Source organism: Physeter macrocephalus, chromosome 8 (genome assembly GCF_002837175.3).
Source record: "Physeter macrocephalus isolate SW-GA chromosome 8, ASM283717v5, whole genome shotgun sequence".
In the NCBI taxonomy this organism is placed as follows: Eukaryota; Metazoa; Chordata; class Mammalia; order Artiodactyla; family Physeteridae; genus Physeter; species Physeter macrocephalus.
This window is the reverse complement of record NC_041221.1, coordinates 136188233-136199125: the sequence shown is the minus strand read 5'-3', so window position 1 is coordinate 136199125 and position 10893 is coordinate 136188233. Positions and strand designations below refer to the sequence as shown.

At 38.4% G+C, this 10893-nt stretch overlaps 1 protein-coding gene across 2 annotated transcripts in view; it reads left to right on the top strand.

The window, feature by feature from the left end:
* The window catches only part of PFDN1 (prefoldin subunit 1), a 67091-nt gene that overhangs the window by 24003 nt on the left and 32195 nt on the right, over window positions 1–10893 (top strand). The window lies entirely within an intron of this gene.

Below are 10893 nucleotides of genomic sequence, written 5' to 3'. Positions count from 1 at the left end.
TACATATACATATATTCATTTTTTTTCAGATTCTTAGGAGTGTTCCTTCCTCTGCAGTTTTTTGGTATAGTTTCAGAAGGATAGGTGTTAATTCTTCTCTAAATGTTTGATAGAATTTCCCCCGTGAAGCCATCTGGTCCTGGACTTTTGTTTGTTGGGAGTTTTTAAATCACAGTTTCTATTTCAGTGGTTGTGATTGGTCTGTTCATATTTTCTATTTCTTCCTGGTTCAGTCTTGGGAGGTTGTACTTTTCTAAAAATTTGTCCATTTCTTCCAAGTTGTCTATTTTTAGGCATATATTCAATAATTGTTTGTAGTAGTCTTTTATGATCTTTTGTATTCCTGTGGTTGTAACTTCTCCTTTACCATTTCTAATTTTATTGATTTGAGCCCTCTCCCTTTTTTTTATTGATGAGTCTGGCTAAAGGATTATCAATTTTGTTTACCTTTTCAAAGAACCAGATTTTAGTTTGATTGATCTTTTCTACTGTTTTCTTCATTTCTATTTCATTTATTTCTGCTCTGATCTTTATGATTTCTTACCTTCTATTAACTTTGGGTTTTGTTTGTTGTTCTTTCTCTGATTGCTTTAGGTGTAAGGTTAGGTTGTTTGAGATTTTTCTTGTTTCCTGAGGTAAGATTGTATTGCTGTACATTTCCCTCTTAGCCCTGCTTTTGCTGCATCCCATGGGTTTTGGATCATCCTGTTTTCGTTGTCATTTATCGCTAGGTATTTTTTGATTTCCTCTTTGATTTCTTCAGTGATCTATTGATTATTTAGTAACATATTGTTTAGCCTCCATGTGTTTGTGTTTTTTACAGTTTTTTTTCCTGTAATTGATTTCTAATCTTATAGTGTTGTGGTTGGAAAAGATGCTTGATATGATTTCAATTTTTGTAAATTTACTGAGGCTTGATTTGTGGCCTAAGATGTGATCTATCCTGGATAATCCTGCTGCTCTCGGATGGAATGTCTGTTGTGTCATTTAAGGCCTGTGTTTCCTTATTGATTTTCTGTCTGGATGATCTGTCCATTGATGAGAGTGGAGTGTTAAAATCCCCCACTATTATTGTGTTACTGTTGATTTCTCCTTTTATGGCTGTTAGCATTTGCCTTATATATTGGGGTGCTCCTGTGTTGGGAGCATATATATTTTATAATTGATATATCTTCGTCTTGGATTGATTCCTTGATCATTATGTAGTGTCTTTCTTTGTCTCTTTTAACAGTCTATCGTAACGTCTATTTGTCTGCTATGAGTATTGCTGCTCCAGCTTTCTTTTGATTTCCATTTGCATGGAGTACCTTTTTCCATCCCCTCAATTTCAGTCTGTATGTGTCCCTAGATCTGAAGCGGGTCTCTTGTAGACAGCATATATACAGGTCTTGTTTTTGTATCCATTCAGCCAGTCTGTGTCTTTTGGTTGGAATATTTAATGCATTTACATTTAAGGTAATTATCAATATGTATGTTTCTATTGCCATTTGTTAATTATTTCGGATTTTTTTTGTAGGTCTTTTTAAAAAAAAATTTATTTATTTTTATTTTTGGCTGTGTTCGGTCTTTGTTGCCATGTGCGGGCTTTTCTCTAGTTGTGGCGAGCGGGGGCTACTCTTCATTGCAGCACGCAGGCTTCTCGTTGGGTGGCTTCTCTTGTTGCAGAGCATGGGCTCTAGGCACCTGGGCTTCAGCAGTTGTGGCTTGCGGGCTCTAGAGCGCAGGCTCAGTAGTTGTGGCGCATAGGCTTAGTTGCTCCGTGGCATGTGGGATCTTCCCGGACCGGGACTTGAACCGGTGTCCTCTGCATTGGCAGGTGGATTCTTAACCACTGTGTCACCAGGGAAGCCCTGTAGGTCTTTTTTCTTCCCTTCCTTTTTTGTTCTTTTGTGGTTTGATGTCTATCTTTCATGTTGTGTTTGGATTACTTTTTCTTTTTTATGTGTATATCTATTATAGGTTTTTGGTTTGTGGTTACCATGAGGTTTTGATATAACAGTCTATATATGAACAAGATTGTTTTTAGTTACTGGTCTTTTAATTTCAAATGCATTTTCAATATTCTGCATTTGTGCTGTCCTCATGATTGCTGGTTTTGATGTCATATTTGTGTGTGGATGATTTCCTGGCTTTGCTTTATGTTTGCCTGTACCGGTGGCTTTTTTATTCTCAGTTTTCTTGTGTCTAGTAGTGGCCTTTTCTGCTTAGAGAAGTTCCTTTAGCATTTGTTGCAAAGCTGGTCTGGTGGTGCTGATTGTATTAGCTTTTGCTTGTCTGGAAAACTTGATTTCTCCATCAAATCTGAATGAGAGCCTTGCTGGGTAGAATATTCTTGGTTGTAGGTTCTTCCCTTTCATCACTTTAAATATATTGTGCCACTCTCTCTGGCTTGCAGAGTATCTGCTGAGAAATCAGCTGATAATGTGATGGGAGTTTCCTTGTATGTTATTTGTTACTTTTCCCTTTTTGCTTTTAATATTTTTTTCTTTGTCTTTAATTTTTGTCAATTTGATCACTATGTCTCTCGGCACGTTCCTGTTTGGGTTTATCCTGCCTGGGACTCTCTGTGCTTCCTGGACTTGGGTGACTGTTTCCTTTCCCATGTTAGGGAAGTTTTCAGCTATTACCTTTTCAAATATTTTCTCAGGTCCTTTCTCGCTCTCTTCTCCTTCCGGGACCCCTATAATGCAAATGTTGGTGCATTTAATGTTGTCCCAGAGGTCTCTGAGACTGTCCTCATTTTTTTTCTTTTTTCTGTATTGTGGCAGTGATTTCCACCATTCTGTCTTCCAGCTCACTTATCCATTCTTCAGCCTCAGTTATTTTGCTATTGATTTCTTCTAGTGTATTTTTCATTTCAGTTATTATATTGTTCATCTCTTTGTTCATTTTTAATTCTTATGGGTCTTTGTTAAATCTTGTGTCTTCTCTATGTGCCACCATTTTTTCTTCTGAGATCCTTGATCATCTTTACTATCATTACTCTGAATTCTTTTCCGGTTAAATTGCCTATCTCCCATTCTTCGTTTTTCTTCTGGGGTTTTATCTTATTCCTTGATCTGGGACCTATTCTTCTGCTATCTCATTTTGTTTAATTATCTGTGATTGTGGTTTGTTTCATAGGCTGCAGGGTTGTAGTTCTTGCTTCTGCTGTCTGCTCCCTGGTGGATCAGGCTGTCTAAGAGGCTTGTGCAGTCTTCCTGGTCAGAGGTACTGGTTCCTGCCCACTGGGTGGTGGAGCTGGATCTTGTCCCTTTGGTGGGCAGGGCCGTGTCAGGGGGTGTGTTTATTGGGCAGCTGTATGCTTAGGGAGACCTTAAGCTCCCTTTCTGCTGATGGGTGGGGCTGTGTTTCCACCATGTTGGTTTTTTGTCCTGAAGCATCCCAGCACTGGAGCCTCCAGGTTGTTGGGTGGGGCCAGGTCTTGGTGAGAGAACGGTAGCCTCCAGGAGGGCTCACGACAATGAGTACTCCCCAGAACTACTGCCGCCAGTGTCTCTCTTTTTTTTTTTAAACCTTCTTGACCATATTTCTTTCTTTTTTAAAAAAATTAATTAATTTTTGGTTGTGTTGGGTCTTTGTTGCTATGCACGGGCTTTCTTTAGTTTTAGTGAGTGGGGCTGCTCTTCGTTGCGGTGCACGGGCTTCTCATTGCAATGGCTTCTCTTGTTGCGGGGCACGGGCTCTAGGCGTGTGGGCTTCAGTAGTTGTGGTACACAGGCTCAGTAGTTGTGGCTTGTGGGCTCCAGGATACAGGCTCTGTAGTTGTGGCACACGGGCTTAGTTGCTTTGTGGCATGTGTGATCTTCTTGGACAGGAGATTGAACCCGTGTCCCATGCATTGGCAGGCAGATTCTTAACCACCGCACCACCAGGGAAGTCCCACCAGTGTCTTTTTCCCCACAGTGAGCCACAGCCACTCCCCGCCTCCACAGGAGACCCTCCAGTTCCAGCAGGTAGGTCTGGTCCAGGCTCTTACGAGGTCACTGCTTTTTTCCTTGGGTCCTGGTACACTTGAATCCTTGTGTGCACCCTCCAAGAGTGGAATTTCTGTTTCCCCCAGTCCTGTGGAATTCCTGTGGTCAAACCCCACTGGCCTTCGAAGCCAGATTCTCTGGGAACTCCTCCTCTTGTTGCCAGACCCCCAGGCTGGGGAGCCTGACATGTGGTTCAGAAGTTTCACCTCTGTGGGAGAACTTCTGTGATATAATTATTTTCCAGTTTGTGGGTTGCCCACCCGGCGGGTATGGGGTTTGATTTTATCACAGTGTGCCCGTCCTACTGTCTCGTTGTGGCTTCTTCTTTATCTTTGGATGTAGAAAATCTTTTTTGGTAGGTTCCAGCACTTTTTTTTGTCAGTGGGTCAGAAGTTGTGATTTTGGTGTTTTTGTAAGAAGAGGTGAGCTCACATCCTTCTAGTCTGCCATCTTAGGTTTATTATTTGAATTTATTTAATATTTTAATTCAGCATCTCAAAACATTCTAATGTATTTATCACTATAATACTGAGAATATCTGGCATAGGGTTTGGAGAGACTGATGGTAACGAATGGGGCTTCTGTGCTGTTTCATGCACAGTTCAGCTCCTGCGGCATCTTAGCAAGGCTGCTCTGGAATCCCTGGCTGAGCCATAGCCACACCCCATGTGCCTCGGCTCCCCCACACCCCAAATTTTGGAGGCAGGTGGGGTCCACATGGTCCACCTGATGCTCTCCAAAGCAGGCAGCTAGCTGGGATCTGTGTGAGGGTGGATTTCTTCTGTGTTTTAGGATTAGTCTATTATTTCCAGTTTGTTGAAAGTAATGTCATTTCCTGTTTGTTTTTCATATGTAATTTATATAGAGTAAAACTTACCCATTTTAGTTGTACAGTTCTGTATGTTTTTGTTTGTTTGTTTTGTTTGTTTATTTGTTTTTTATGGTACGCGGGCCTTCCACTGTTGTGGTCTCTCCCGTTGCGGAGCACAGGCTCAGCGGCCATGGCTCATGGGCCTAGCCACTCCGCGGCATGTGGGATCTTCCCAGATCAGGGCACGAATCCGTGTCCCCTGCATCGGCAGGGAGACTCTCAACCACCGCGCCACCAGGGAAGCCCTGTTGTATTTATTTTTGTCTGGGTTTCTCTGAGTGTCTTGGAACTGATTTGGCTTTTTTTTTTCATTTGTTTTAGAAAATTCTTGTCTATTGTCTCTTCAAATGTTTCTCCAATTTCTTTCTTCTTGTTCTGGATCTCTAATTACACATATGTTAGACAACTTAATCTTGTCTCTTATGTCTTGCCTGCTGTATCCTGTTTTTGTTTTGTTTGTTTTATTGGTTTTTACACCTTTTTTGCTCTTTGTGTTTTAGTTTGATTAATTTTTATTAACCCATCTTCAGGTTTATTTGACCTTTGCCATGTATGTAATTAGGAACACTGTAAATGAAATTCTGTGCTTGAGATTTTCTAGACCATAAAATAGGTTGAATTTTTATTTTTTTATTTTAAAAATTATTTTTATGTTTTTTTGGCTGTGCTGTGTGGCTTGCAGCATCTTAGTTCCCCAACCAGGGATTGAACTCATGCCATTGGAAGTCAAAGTGTGGAGTCCTAACCAGTGACAACCCCCCCCCCCCGGGAAATTCCCTAATAGGTTGAATTTGGACCACAACCCATGAGGAAGTCACCTTATGGTTACAAATTCTTAGGGAACATTTTTGTTTTTTCATTTTACTTACTACCAAGGTATAGATAGACAAGTTTATTTTACCGTACTGAGAGACAAGTTGTTGTTGTTGTTGTTGTTTTCACTCTTAGACTGAAGGTGGAACCCTTTAATTGAGGATTCTCTTAATAACATCCTCACTTTGGATGGTGCCTAGGTTTTATCTCCTGTGTCTGTGCCAGTTTGGATACTGAAGGTCTCTAGGATTCAGCAGAATCTCTCATGGTGAAAACCAATTTATTGCTTTCATACCTTCCACAATTTCTGATTTCACTTCATTTTGGCCCCTGTAGAATCTTTTTTTTTTCTTCCAGTTTTATTGAGATGTAATTGACAAACAGCATTGTGTAAGTTTAAGGTGCACAGCATAATGATTTGACTTGCATACATTATGAAATGTTTGTCACATAAGTTTAGTGAACGTTCATCATCTCATATAGATACACAGAGAATAGAAAAAAATATATTTTTCCTTGTGATGAGAAGTCTTAGAACTTACTCTACAACTTCATATGTAACATACAGCAATGGCAATTTTATTTACCATGTTTTATATTACATCCCTAGTACTTATTTGTCTTAGTGGAAGTTTGTACCTTTTGACTGCCTTTATCCAATTCCCCTTCCCTCACCCATTGCCTATGGTAACCACAAATCTGATCTCTTTTTCTGTGAGTTGGTTTGTGTGTTTGTGTTTGAAGTGTAGTTGACCTACAGTGCTATGTTACTTCCTGTTATATAGCATAGTGATTCAGTATTTTGGTACATTTCAAAATGTATAGAAGTGTATTTCAAAATGTATTTCAAAATTATCACCATGTAAGTCTAGTTACGATTTGTCACCATACAAAGATATTACATAGTTATTGAATATATCCCCCATACTGTACATTTTATACCCTTGACTCATTTATTTTGCAACTGGAAGTTTGTACCTCTTAATCTCCCTCACCTATTTCTTTCTTCTCCTTACCTGCCTCCACTCTGGCAACCACCTGTTTGCTCTCTGTATTTATAACAGAGAGCATTTTCATTTTTGCTGCGTTTGTTAATTTGTTTTTTTTAATTTTTAAATATACTTTTGGCTGCCTTGGGTCTTTGTTGCTGCTGGCGGGCTTTCTCTAGTTGTGACGAATGGGGGCTACTCTTCATTGCAGTGCGTGGGCTTCTCTTTGTGGTGGCTTCTCTTGTTGTGGAGCATGAGCTCTAGAACACAGGCTCAGTAGTTGTGGCGCACGGGCTTAGTTGCTCCACGGCATGTGGGATCTTCCTGGACCAGGGATCAAACCTGTGTCCCCTGCATTGGCAAGTGGATTCTTAACCACTGTGCCACCAGGGAAGTCCCTGATTTATTTTTTAGATTCCACATATAAGTGAAATCATACAGTATTTGTCTTTCTTTGACTAATTTCACTTAGCATAACACCCTCTGGTTCCATTCATGTTGTCACATATGGGAAGATTTCATTCTTGTTATAGTTGAGTAATATTTCATCTTATATATGTATATGTGTGTGTGTATTTATATATGTGTAAATATCTTACATCTTCTTTATCCATTCATCTATTGATGGGCACTTAGGTTGCTTCCATATCCTGGCTATTATAAATAATGGTGCAATGAACATATGGGTGAATATATCTTTTCTAATTTGTGTTTTCGTTTTCTTCGGATAAATACACAGGAGTGGAATTGCTGGATCATATGGTAGTTCTATTTTTAATTTTTTGAGGAATTTCTATACTGTTTTCCATAGTGGCTGCACCAATTTACATCCCCACCAACAGTGCACGAGGGTTCCCTTTTCTCCACACTGTGAAATCTTTAATTTGTGGTTGTTCAGCAAAATGTTAAAGAAAAAAATTTTTTTTTGCATTGTTCTGGATGTCTACTTTGCATAATGCCAATCTTACTCAACCTTTCACAGTATGGATGTAGCATAAATTTTAATTGCTTCTTTACTAAGGGATTTAGGTTTTTGTTTGTTTTTGTTTTGCTAAAAAATTATGAGGTAAAACATTTTTTTGCATGTGGATCTTTGTGCACATATGCAAGTAGTTTTCATCACCAGCGGAATGAGGCAAAGGAGCAAGATATGATCATTTTTATCTAGCCTTTTGTGTGCTACTTAATTTGCAGTCTTTACATGCCACTAGAATATGTTTTCATATTCTAAAAATTTCCCACCCAAACAAAATTCATTATCATAAGCACATTGTTGTTTCTGAATAATCTATGTTCAGGTTACCATACTTTGGAAGTGTACCCTAAAACAGCATTGCCACTGATCCTAGATTGTGTTTTTGCAGGTGAACAACACTTTTGATATATGCTGAATCATTAGAAAAAATAGAAGTTATGTATCAACCTGCAGGACAGTTCAGAACACAGCTTCTGATGTTTCTCAAATAAAGAAAACCAAAAGCCATCATAAATTATGTTTTTCAGATGGCATAATTACAAATAAATGAGGAAATGAAACAGCAGGCTACATATCCTTGATAGTTTACGGTGCAGTCACATGGCATTGAGAGGCCTTTTATCAATACAAAGCAGTGACTGTTGTAGATTATATGATGCTGAGTATTAATAAGCATGTTTTGTGCATATCATTTGTTATATGAAAATAATTTTACATTTCATGCTTTATTTTTCCTTTTGTGGCACATTCTGAACTGTGGAATCCTTTGTCTACCATTTGGCTTTCCATAAACTATCAGGCAAGATGTCTGTGAGAGTCTCTACTTTGAGAAGTAGTGTACATAATACTTATTTTTCATGTACCACTCATAATTACATTATCATGATATATCCTTTATCTTCAAAATAACATCTGAGAATTCATTGTCTTTTAACACTAGAAAAAGGTGTTTTCTGAAGACTTTTTCCAGAAATCCAAATGTTTCTGGGGGCTCTTTCCAATCCTCATACAATGTATCTTTGGCATTTTAAAAATTGAGGACTAAATTTTCTGTAAATTTTGTTTGGTTTGAATTTTGTCTATGTAATTATTCTTTGAGATAGACATTTGAATTTACTCCATACTCATCCTTGTTTAAAACTCTCATGGCTGAGATGTCCTCAGGCTTGTAGATTGGCCAGCTTCGATGACATCTCTCTGGCCTTTGAAGTTGGCACAGTTCAATATAGATACCTCAGGGGTGTGTGGCCATGGAAAAACATGTTTTTGTTGTTGAGTGTTCTTGCTTTCTAGTAATTTTATTTTCTGCTCAAGGGATTTAGTATCTGTTCAGATACTTTATTTTTAAAGACCACATAAGTAATGACTTGACCTCTAATCTTAGCTTTGAAAATTTCCCAGACACTAATAAAGATAATGTCTGATGACCTATTATTTGAGAATACTATTCACTGGCCAGCAGTCAGTGCTATTTAAAAATGTATATTTTACTCTGAAAATTATTTCCATGGCCGAAAGACTTTGTTAGTAAAATCGTGCATGTAATGACATAGTTTGGTGGGCCTAGATTTATAATACTTTTTATATGGTGTCACTGAGACTTATTACAGTTCAAAACAACTCTTCTCCTTAAATACTACACTAAATAATTAGTTCTGAGAAAAATATTCTGTAATCCGTAGTCTTATCAGAAATAACACCTATCTCTTGGACTAATAATAAGAATATTTTGGACACAAAAGGTTATGTAGTAATCCTTACTTTGCATGACTGTGGTGTATCTTAGCATTAAATGTATGAGTAAGGTTTTTGCAAAGGATCAAGTTAGTACTGAAGACTGGGTCCCAATCTATTAAATTATCTGGACTGTCCATGTCAGGACACATGCTTAATAATTTGTGGAGTGAAAGAGAAGTTCATCAGGGGCTTCCCTGGTGGTGCAGTGGTTAAGAATCCACCTGCCAGTGCAGGGGACACGGGTTTGAGCCCTGGTCTGGGAAGATCCCACATGCTGCAAAGCAGCTAAGCCACAACTACTGAACCTGTGCTCTAGATCCCGTGAACCACAACTACTGAAGCACGCATGCCTAGAGCCCGTGCTCCGCAACAAGAGAAGCCACTGCAGTGAGAGACCCATGCACTGCAACGAAGAGTGGCCCCTGCTTGCTGAGAAACTAGAGAAAAGCCCGCACACAGCAACGAAGACTCAACACAGCCAAAAATAAATAAATAAAATAAATAAATTAAGGGGAAAAAAAGAGAGAGAGAGAGGTTCACCAGACTGTATTATATGTATGCCAAGGTGTATTCATGAAGAGGAGAGAAAAATAGTTTCCTCCCAGGTCTCTGGGCAAAGCTAGTTGCCCTTTTTGTTGTTTTTATCTATAATAACATACTCTAACGGTAAGAACCTACCTAGACACAGTGTTGTTTTTGTGAAGTTGGTAGAGAAAACCACATATCGCTAACTTTATATGTTTCTTGTTTGGCTTTTTAGTTAAGAGATGATGTTTAGTTTTTTGCTAAACTCTTAAGTTATGTTCAAAGAGAAGAAACAGTCTGCTTAATTAATTGTATTTTTTGTTGTTGTTCTTTTTTGGAATCTGTTATAACCCAGTTGGACAGTCCTGAAAGAGATTTGAGTAATTGAGATTTTCCCTTGCTTCCAGTGGAAGGGAAATATTTCAATTTACTTGCTTTAGGCTGTAAAATAGTTTGCTCTTCCTTTCCCACAGCAAGAATTTTGAACCTAAAGTCACAAAACAGATTCAGTATTAACTTTTAAAGTTTCCCCATATTTCCACCCTCATCAACTGTAAATAATGTGCCTGAATGTAAAATGGAAAAAGTTGAAAATTTCCACTTGTGCATTTTGAGCTTTTTAGAGGTATTATACACTCTGGATATAATAATAAAAGATACTGGGCCTTATACAGCGCTTTTTGTGTGAGGAACTCATATAAACACTAATGCATTGATCCTTACACAGTACTTGATTGTGACTTTAAAAGGTCATGAGTTACTGCTGTTACAAAAATTTTTTTTAAAGGTTGGAGGAGGAGCTGTAATTTACAAATATTGTTTGAAAGATATCTAGATAAAAGTTGTTACAGGAAACTGAAAAATTAAAGTTATGGGGGATTTTTATTGTTTGTTAACTTTTTTTTTAGCCTACAGTAGATTTTTATCCCTTTATGTGTTTTTTTTGTTTGTTTGTTTGTTTTTGTGGTACGCGGGCCTCTCACTGTTGTGGCCTCTCCCGTTGCG